Raw genomic sequence first — 11,253 nt, 5'->3', positions numbered from 1 at the left:
CTCGTCCCATAAATTAATGAGATCTGGTCGTCCCAACAAAAATAGGCTTTGAGGTTAATCTCTTCGTTTCTCCCTACCCGGGAGAAGTTTAATCAGTCAAAAAAAAAAAAAAAATCTGACTGATATATCTGAATAAGCTTCTTTTGAGGCAGGAGCCCGTCTCAAAAGCAGGCACAGGCTAAGTCACCCTTCCCGGAAGTCGCTCTTCTTATGTTCTTAAGTAAAATGTAATGAAGTCACCCATGCATTACTCAAAAAAGTAATACATTACGAGTAACTCGTTATTTGTAACGAGTTACTTCCAAGCTATGTGCCTGCCTGCATGTTTGGTGGCAAGAAGGTGGAAGTTGGCCCCACTGGAGAGATGCTGTGTTCTAGTGGGACAACACCTCCATTCTCCCCAAGCCAGGCAGAAGGGGGGAGTGATTTTTCTATTTGCCAACAAAAATGAGTTAATACTAGCAACCAAGATAGCTTTTGCAAAAGCAATGTGTTTAGTCCAAAGACAACCAGCCACAAAAAAAAACACTGAGGGTGTTTTCTACCATGTTCAATATTTGAATGCAGATATGAATTATACAGCCACAAAAGTGGCTGTATACTATAGTCAGCATGCATTTTTTGCATTCCACAATGTTAAATTGAAAATACCCCCATGCCATTCTGATGCTTCCAGAAGCTCATTTCAAAACAAAAACTTACAAAACTTATAGTTTATAGAAACTCAGAAATGCTTGCTTAAGAACCCTGTAAATTTTCATGGTGATACACAAAACTGTCAGAGAGAATCAAAAGTTCAAAGTGTAAAAGGAGAGAGAAAAAACAGACCCCCTTTTTGACTTTCTTCTGACAGAGTTCTCATAATCTGTTGAAATTAACTAAATATCAGCCATGTTCACAGAGTACCTGTAATCCTATTACTGACCTTGCCCCATACTCTGACCTTCATCTTCTGCAGTTTAAAAGTTAAAAAAATGCCTGATTGATTTTTAATTAATTTAAGAAATTTAGCATTGAACTTAATCATAACGTTGGCCATGCTCACCAAGTACTAACTGTCAGTGTTCTAAAAGCCAGACTCACAGCTGCTTGGCTTCCCTAATCAGAGTGTCACACCCACACCAGACTTTTATTTCACTTTAGACAGTCATGGCTTCCCCCAAAGAATCCTGGGAAGTGTAGTTTGTGAAGGGTGCTGAGAGGAGTCTCCTATTCTCCTGACAGAGCTCCACTGGCCAGAGTGATTTAACAGTCAGCTGCTATGATTGAAGCTCTGTGAGGAGAACAGGGCATCTCCTAGCAACTCTCAGCACCTTTCACTAACTACACTTCTCAGGATTCTTCGGGTGAAACCATGACTATCTAAAGTGAAATAAAGGTCTGGTGTGAATGTGGCAAGGGACAGCTTTGGTTTAAATTTGGGTGGAAGGCTGCCTGCTGTAGAATAAAAAGGTGCGGGAAACCCTGAAAAAAAATGATACTGTTCACAATGCTTCCCTTATGCCCAGTGCTGACCACCCACCCAACCTCCTCCTCTCTCCTCTCCCCTCCCCCAGATCAATTTTACCTATCCTAAGCATGATTGCACAGGAGTAAATCCCAATGAACTCAAAAAGCATGCAAATGATCAAACCTGCCCTCCTCTTCTCCTCCCTCCTATCCCCTCCCTCTTGCCCCTTCCCTCCCTTCTATCACTCCTCCCTTCCCCTGTACCATCCTCTTGCAATCCCCTCCTTCCCCCTCCTCCTCCTTCCCCTCCCCCCTCCCTGTCCCCTTCCCCATGGTCAGTTTTATCTATTGTAAGCATTATTACACATGAGTAAATCCCACTGAACTCAACAAGCATGCAAATCATCATCATCATCTGTTTATTTCACAACATTGTGCCCAAAGTGGCTCACAACATGTCAAATGAACAATAACAACTCAAAACATATTAGAAACCAGTAGAAATAATCATATCAATAAGTACAAAAACGCAATCTATAGAGCATTATGTAAAACAATACAAATAAGCTAACCTAATTTAACATCTTAAATTAAACAACATTGCATAAATTGTTATGTATTATCACAGCACCGTTGGTGTGCATGGAGGTGCTTTATAGAGTGGAAGTGGTAGGTCCCTGCCCCAAGGAGCTTACAATTTAAAATTAAGCACAGGGAAAACAACAGAAGAATGAAAAGAAAGTGAAGGCAGGGGTAAACAGGAAAGCAATATGCAGTTGTTTCAGTTACACCTGCTTAAGCTTAGTTACAGAAGAGCATGGAAGAACTAGGGGGTGGTGTCAAAGCCTTTATGGAAGAGGTGGGATTTGAGGAGGGATATGAAGGAAGAATGAAAGGTAGCATCACAGGGTCTACTGGAAGGCAGCTTCAAGCATATGGCGTAGCAATTGTAGGGTACTTTGAGGGAGCAGGAGACCTTAAGATGGTGGAGATAGGGACCACCAGGTTGTACAAACAGAGGTCCTTCTGAAGCACAACAATATACATTTTGAATATCATCCAAAGTTGCCTCAAGATCTGCAGTCAAATGTATTCTTTGCTTAGCTAACTCACTGACACTCTCTGGCTGGGTAGTTGCAAGTTCCTGAACTTCTTGTTGTTCTTTGCTATTAGATGTCAAGTTCTCCAGTAACAGTTGCTTCTTCTCAGGTCACACAATTTATCCCCTTTCACTGGGTCTTATAAATAAAGTTCTTTGTGAGAAGGCTTTATTTCTGGCATGGTTGCCTTAGATCTCCAGTCAAATGCTGTCTTTCCTCAGTTAGTTTCTTTTTTGTTCATTATCAAACCTGCCCTGCCCTCCTCCTCCCTCCCATCACCTCCTTTTTGCACCTTCCCTCCCCCTTCCTTCACCCCTTCCCCCTCCCCTTCCAATACCCTCCTTCCCCCTTCCCCTCCTTCTGCTCCCCTCTCCTCCCCTTCCTCCTTCCCTCTATTCTCCCATCCCCCCTCCTCCCCCCCGTGGACAGTTTTACCTATCCTAGCCATGATTGCATGGGAGTAAATCCCACTGAACTCAATAAGCATGCAAATGTTCAGACCTGCCTTTCCCCTCTTTTCCCTCTCCTCCCCTTCCCTGGTCCTTTTTCTTCCTCCTCTGCCCACTCCAGACCTCCCTCCCCATGGTCAGTTTTACCCATCCTAAGCATGATTGCATGGGAGTAAATCCCACTGAACTCAATAAATATGCAAATGATCAAACCTGCCTTCTTCCTCCCCCTCCCGCATGCTCCACTTCCCCTCCTCCCCTCCCCATCCCCTGTGGTCAGTTTCACCTATCCCAAGCATGATTGCAGGGGAATAAATCCCACTGAACTCAATAAGCATACAAATGATCCATTCTCAGCAAACTTGCACAGAATCCCATTTCTTACCTCCTCGAGTAAAAAGTAGAGAAATTCACTAACAAGCAATATCTACAGCCAACAGATATTTCTATCATACTTTAAAAAGCAGGGAAATTTTTTGGCTAGAGGTATGTTCTTAGACCACAAGGTTTTTTGCCTGTTAGTGAATCTACAAAATATTCCTGTTGTAGCATAATTAATCTTTGCATCTGTTTCATCACCTGCAAAATAATAAGATTGCCAAAATTTGGGGCTATTTCATTTGTTAGTTTCTCCAGGACCTGTTACACGAAGGCACAGGGAAGTCACAGCCGCCCAGAATCGTATTTTTATACCATTATATTGAAATAGGCTATCAAGAAGCCAGGAAGCATTATATTGTATTAAGATTTTATTAAGGCTATATTTGTACATGGATTAATGTTTAGCAACTGCATTGGGTTTCCATTATTTGTTCCATTATTTAGTCCCTGCTATCTCAGAAATGAGTGAAGTATAAATACTAGCCATCCTGCATGACGTTGGCACAAGATTAAACACACAGAATATCAGATCTAAAGATAATGTCCCTGGATAAATCCATAATATCCAATTTATATATAAAACCAGTGAAAATATTATTGCTAGCATTGCTATCTTATGCACATTTACTCTGAAACAAGTCCTGCTGACTTCAGTGGGGCTTACTTTCAAGTATGTGTGTTTAGGATGACTGAGATGTGCCTAAAAGTTTGTACACTTTTCAGGAGGAAAGCAAGGCAGTGTTTTCTAAACTGTAGTGAACGACAAATGTTGGGTGTGTGTTTTTTTTAAAAAAATATTTAACAACATGTAATAGGCAAAAGAAATATATAAGACTGGACTGTATTTGCAGAACTGGAACCAGTCCTCCCCTCTTCACTAATTACAACTGAAAATTTTGTTTATATTTTGCTGCAACAGACTAACACAGCTAGCTACCCCTCTGGAAATTGTATCTCTGACAAACTTTTTCTTGAGTCTCTCCCTTTCCACTAAATATTTGTGTGTGTGTGTGTAACCTTCAGTTTCTTTTCCTTTTATAATAAAGCAAGCATTGATAATATTGCAGAAATCTGGCAGTCTCCCCCTTCTGTTTATCCTAGTCTTCCCCTTTCTATCGCTTTCTTTAATCATCTTTCACCATCCTCCCCTAACCAATTTGTCAGGGGGTCTGTCAAAAAAGTAAAAAAAGAGCAGCAACACAACTTTTACAGTGCATTTTTATAGGTGGACTAGGGTTTCTAATCAGTTTTAAACAGCAATCACTAACCTGGGACTAAGTCCTACTGAAGACAATGATACTTACTTCTGTGTAGAATGCACAGTCCTGCATTAATGGCAATGAGCAAGACATGGTGGGTGTTACATTTTCTGGATTAAGAAACAATTGAGTTGTAATGTTAAGGATGGGGTACTGTTCATTTCTCTTAGATAGCCTCACACACTCTCCTTCCTTTCCCTTACTTTCTGTTTCTGCTTTCTCTAATCCACATCTCCTTTTAGATCATGAGGTGCAAAGCTGACCAGGCTGCTTACTGCCAATTTGGAATTTGTATATATATTTTAATGCTTCAGTTCAAGAAAACTATGTCCCGCCGCTTTTGCCCAGACATTTCCTTGATGCTGGTTAAGTCTGATATGTATGAGATTCCGTCCTCCCAAATAATTAGAAGTGATCAGGTTTAAAATTTTGTTTAAACAATTGATCATTGAAATAACAAGACATTTGACATACTAATCTACCTCTACATTACTTTTATATAGTCATCTAGCTAATCTTCTACTGCAATAATTTAGCTTGACAAGTACTTAAAGCTTTTTAAAGCAAAGATATTGGTCTATAAAATCACAATATGCTATACATTTATTTATTGCTACTAAAGCTTGGATTAAATTGGTAGATTCTATCATGTGCAATCATATGGCATTGTGTTTGGCAGAGGGTGGCAATGATCCTTGATGTGAAAAACAGAAAACTGTTCTAATTTTCATTAGTAAAATATGAGAGAAGAGTATTAACATACAACAATAAAGTAACCTAGCCTTCAGTGTGTTTACCACAGAGAATATTATTCTATTATTCAAGCTATGTATGTATATAATATCGTTTAGAATTTTTGAAAAGCATGAAATAGACCATAATCTATTGAAGGAGATTGTTTTAATATTCATGTAACGATGGTATACGTGGACATCACCAAATGGTCAATATAAGAAATGGTCAACATGAGAATCAAACTGATTATATAATTGGAAGCAGAAGTTCCATACTTTCTGCAAAAACAAGACCAGGAGCAGACTGCGGTACAGATCATGAACTGGTCATATTGAAAATCAGAGTAAAGCTAAAGAAGAAGAACAAAGCAATCATAATGCCAAAATACAATCTAAATAACATCCCAGAAGAATTTAAAGATCAAATAAGATCAATTCCCTCCCTTTGAATATTAGGCAGGCTCCATCTCTGTTATCTTTTTGGCGACTTTTGAAGACTTTCCTCTTTCAACAAGCCTTTTAAGTTGAGACCTATCCCAGTCTGCGTCTGTGTTAGAATTGCTTAATATGTTTTTAATATTTTAACACTTTTTTAAAGTTGTTTTTTAAAATGTTTTTAATGCTGTTTTGTTTTAATGTATTTTAAGATCTGTTTTTATGATGTTTTAAAGTATTTTTAGCGCTTTGTTTGCCGCCCTGGGCTCCTGCTGGGAGGAACGACGGGATACAAATAAAATACTACTACTACTACTACTACTAATAATAATAATAATAGTAATAATAATAAAATAATGAACAGATTGGAGGCTTTAAACTTAGCTGATAGAGAACCAGTAGAACTATGGAGAGAAGTCAGAGACATTATCAGGGAAGAATGCAAAAAGACAATATCTCTCGTTAAAAAGAGAGAAAGACTTCCATGGATGACTGAAGAAACTCTTAAAATGGTTAAAGAGAGAAGAAAGCAAAAGCAAAAGGAGATAGAAGCACAGTCAGAACCCTAAATGCAACAATACAGCGACTAGTACGTAGGGACAAACGGAACTATTACAATGGTTATTGTATAGAAATAGAAGAGGACAACAAAAAGGGTAGAACAAGAGCCCTATTCCAAAAGATTAGAGAAATTAAAGGGAAATTTAAACCAAGGGTAGGGATGTTAAATAATCAACAGGGGAACACACTGACTAACCGAGATGAAATAAAAGGATGGTGGAAGCAATACACTGAAGAACTCTATAAAATAGATGCAAAGATGACAGATTCATTCATGGAGGAATCATATGATGAAGAACCAGAAATTTTAGAATGTGAGGTGAAAGCTGCTCTTAAAATACTTGGAAGAAACAAATCACCAGGAACAGATGGCATACCAATAGAATTGCTACAAGCTACTGAGACTCCATCTGTCTAAATTTTGACAAAAATTTGTCAAGAAATATGGAAAACTAAACAATGGCCCACAGACTGGAAGAGTTCAATATACATCCAAAGAAATGGAATCCCAGGGAATGCAGTAATTATTGAACTATTGCCTTGATATCCCAGGCAAGTAAAGTAATGCTCAAGATTCTACAACAAAGGCTCTTATCATATATGGAGCAAGAAATGCCAGACATCCAAGCTGGATTCATACTGCAAACATACGTTGGATAATGGAACAGACCAAGAAATTTCAGAAGGAAATCACTCTATGCTTTATAGATTACAGCAAAGCCATTGATTGTGTAAATCATGAAAAACTATGGAATACTTTAAAAGAAATGAGGGTGCCACAGCATCTGATTGTCCTGATGTGCAACCTATACTCTGGACAAGAGGCTCCTGTAAGGACAGAATATGGAGAAACCGATTGGTTCCCCATTGGAAAGGGTGTGAGACAGGGGTATATTCTATCACTCTGTTTGTTTAATCTATACACAGAACATATCATATGGAAAGTGGGATTGGACCAAGATGAAGGAGATGTGAAAATTGGGGGGAGAAATATCAATAATTTAAGATATGCAGATGATACCATATTCTTAGCAGAAACCAATAATGATTTGAAACGAATGCTGATGAAAGTTAAAGAGGAAAGCACAAAAGCAGGACTACAGCTGAACGTCAAGAAGACTAAAGTAATGGCCACAGAAGATTTATGTAACTTTAAAGTTGACAATGAGGACATTGAACTTGTAAAGGATTTATCAATACCTTGGCACAGTCATAAACCACAATGGAGACAATAGTCAAGAAATCAGAAGAAAGGTATGACTGGAGAGGGCAGCTATGCGAGAACTGGAAAAGGTCTTCAAATGCAAATATGTATCACTGAACACCAAAGTCAGGATCATTCAGACCATGGTATTCCCGATCTCTATGTACGGATGTGAAAGCTGGACAGTGAAAAAAGAGGATAAGAGAAGAATCAACTCATTTGAAATGTGGTGTTGGAGGAGAGGTTTGCAGATACCATGGACTGTGAAAATACAAATAATTGGGGGTAAGAACAAATTAAACTAGAACTATCACTAGAAGCTAAAATGATGAAACTGAGGTTATCATACTTTGGACACAATGAGAAGACATGATTCACTAGAAGGGAGTAGGGAAAGAGGAAGACCAAACCAGGGATGGATTGATTCTATAAAGGAAGCCACAGACCTGAACTTACAAGACCCGAACAGGGTGGTTTACAACAGATGCTATTTGGAGGTCGCTGATTCATAGGGTTGCCATAAGTCATAATCGAAGGTACATAACACATATACACAACTCTTAAAAGTTAAGGTATTATTATTATTACATCCCTGTCTCAGAACTGCTGGGCTTCTGTTTTTTGCTTATATTTATAATAGTAGCACAAATAATAATTGCAGAAGCACATACTATTATCACACAAATACAGTGACATTATTACGAACAATAGAACACATTAGAGGAAGTTGTGTAAACGTAGGCCAGAACTGGAGTAGTACTAGGATATGGGGAATCAAACATAACTGGTCTTGCTATATTAGATGCTTTTCCAACATTGTTGCTGTCATTGATGGCACAAAACGCAAAGTAGATTGAGGTGCCATTTTCTTTTGTGAATTTTTCTGGCTTCTACTGAAAGGATTGTTAGACTCTAGCAGCTTCTGTTGTCACAGTAGCAGTTTCAAACTTGCCTTATAGGTAGGAAACAAAAGAAATTCAGACTAATCCAAGTGGTCAGACTGAGTTTCTCTACTAGCTTTATTTGATGAAATACGAAATGTGGGCAAAAAGAAAAACATATATTTTAGTACTGCTGGAGTTTGCAGGAACGAGTCAGCAGTCTTAGTTATCCTACAGACTTCATTCATTCTCTTCCTGCTCCAGCTGCCTCTGTTAATATGTTTGAATGGTGGGGGCTGCTAGATTGAAGTACCATTATCAAACTCACAGGTCTAACCCAGTTTTGGTTTGTATATTACCACTGTACCTGGGTTAAGGCACGTAGAAACCCTGATAGGACAGCCTATGAGTTATGAAGATTCTCATACAGAAGCTAAGCTTGGTAAAGGCTTCTAAAACTCTCCTCTATAGAAATATAGTATAATTGCTTACCAGATTATCACAGTTGGACTACAACCTGGAAGACCAGGGTTCGAATCCCCAAACAGCCATGAAGCTCACTGGGTGACCTTGGGCCAGTCACTGCCTCTCAGCCTCAGAGGAAGTCAATGGTAAACCACCTCTGAATACCGCTTACCATGAAAACCCTATTCATAGGGTCGCCATAAATCAGGATCGACTTGTAGGCAGTCCAGTCCAGTCCAGCCTACCAGATTGTCACAGTTGTCAAATATTGTGATTTATAGTTAATGTTTATAGTAAGAGGTGAATGTGCCTTGTAGCTGGTCTTCAAAGTAGGAGCATCGTCAGAAATCCTTTTTTAAAAAATCATGATTTTTATAACTTTTGTAATAGGCTTGTGTAATTATTTCCCAGTGTGCATTTGCTTTCTGGAACATTTGTGCATTATTGCACTGCCACTTGGAAATTAGAGTGAGGTGGGCATGAGGAAAGTGGGCATAGGCTAACTATAGGATGCTCCATTTCTTTCCTCATACTTTGTTTATGCCAAAGCTTCATGCATGCAAACATGGAGAATATGGGCATCAGATCTGGGTGTTCCTGGGGCATCAACAGCAGTACCATTCCTGGGGCATCAACAGTAGACCAGGACTGGAGAAGCTCAGGGTTGAGGGCAAAATGTGACCCTCCAGACCTCTGTATACATCCTTTGGGACTCTTCCCTAGGCCATGGCTCCTCCTCAGGCCATACTGTTCACCAGCCTGCTCCATGCCTTCCTCAAGTGCTTTTGCCTGGCTAAGATATGTCCTTGAACTATGACAATGGCTCTTGCTTGCTTTGATGGAGGATGAAGATAACAGGTATTTTTGCAGAAAAACCTACTGGCTTTTGTGTGGCTGGAATACAGCCTAGTGTACCAAGGTATACATTACATGTGTTGCTCTACCCATTTTTTGCCTCTTGTTCCGCCCACCGCTGGCCTGTGATCCATGAGGGAATGCAGCCTTTGGGCTGAAAAAAGGTTCCCCACCCCTGTGCTAGAGAGATAGGCAGCATACTCACTATACCTTTAAAGCACATTTTTCCCCTCAAGAAAGGAATAACAGGTAAACTCAGAGGATAATAAAAACTTAAGATAAAATCTGAAAATAGCGTTGACAGAATTTTTCATACAGTTGGCAACAAAATCCAACAAGGCAGTGGTTCCCAAACCTGTTCCCCATGGGCCACTTGAAAATTGCTGAGGAAGACTATGATTTATCTGCCCATTGTAGCAATTATAATGTGCTGTGCTAGATGCAACATGATCTTGCATTGTATTTTTATTGCTTCTTTTATTTTCTATATTGTATTTTAACGTATTACAATTTGCATTTCACAGAATGCAATGCCACATCCCCATGGCAGCTATTTTGTGACTGGTAGCCTTGGGACTCTCTCAAAATTTGAAATGTGCCCCATGGTCCAAAAAGGCTGGTTATCACTTACATAAGAAATAAAAGCAATAAAAATACAATTAAAATCAATATAAATATTTAATGTTTGGTCATGCTGTGGATCACCTAATAAGAACATAAGAACATAAGAAGAGCCTGCTGGATCAGGCCAGTGGCCCGTCTAGTCCAGCATCCTGTTCTCACAGTGGCCAACCAGGTGCCTGGGGGAAGCCCGCAAGCAGGACCCGAGTGCAAGAACACTCTCCCCTCCTGAGGCTTCCGGCAACTGGTTTTCAGAAGCATGCTGCCTCTGACTAGGGTGGCAGAGCACAGCCATCATGGCTAGTAGCCATTGATAGCCCTGTCCTCCATGAATTTGTCTAATCTTCTTTTAAAGCCATCCAAGCTGGTGGCCATTACTGCATCTTGTGGGAGCAAATTCCATACTTTAACTATGCGCTGAGTAAAGAAGTACTTCCTTTTCTCTGTCCTGAATCTGCCAACATTCAGCTTCTTTGAATGTCCACGAGTTCTAGTATTATGAGAGAGGGAGAAGAACTTTTCTCTATCCACTTTCTCAATGCCATGCATAATTTTATACACTTCTATCATGTCTCCTCTGGCCCGCCTTTTCTCTAAACTAAAAAGCCCCAAATGCTGCAACCTTTCCTCGTAAGGGAGTCGCTCCATCCCCTTGATCATTCTGGTTGCCTTCTTCTGAACCTTTTCCAACTCTATAATATCCTTTTTGAGATGAGGCAACCAGAACTGTACACAGTATTCCAAATGTGGCCGCACCATAGATTTATACAACGGCATTATGATATCGGCTGTTTTATTTTCAGTTCCTTTCCTAATTATCCCTAGCATGGAATTTGCCTTTTTCACAGCTGCCGCACAC

Source organism: Rhineura floridana, chromosome 6 (genome assembly GCF_030035675.1).
Source record: "Rhineura floridana isolate rRhiFlo1 chromosome 6, rRhiFlo1.hap2, whole genome shotgun sequence".
In the NCBI taxonomy this organism is placed as follows: domain Eukaryota; kingdom Metazoa; phylum Chordata; class Lepidosauria; order Squamata; family Rhineuridae; genus Rhineura; species Rhineura floridana.
Note: the sequence above shows the minus strand (reverse complement) of the source record.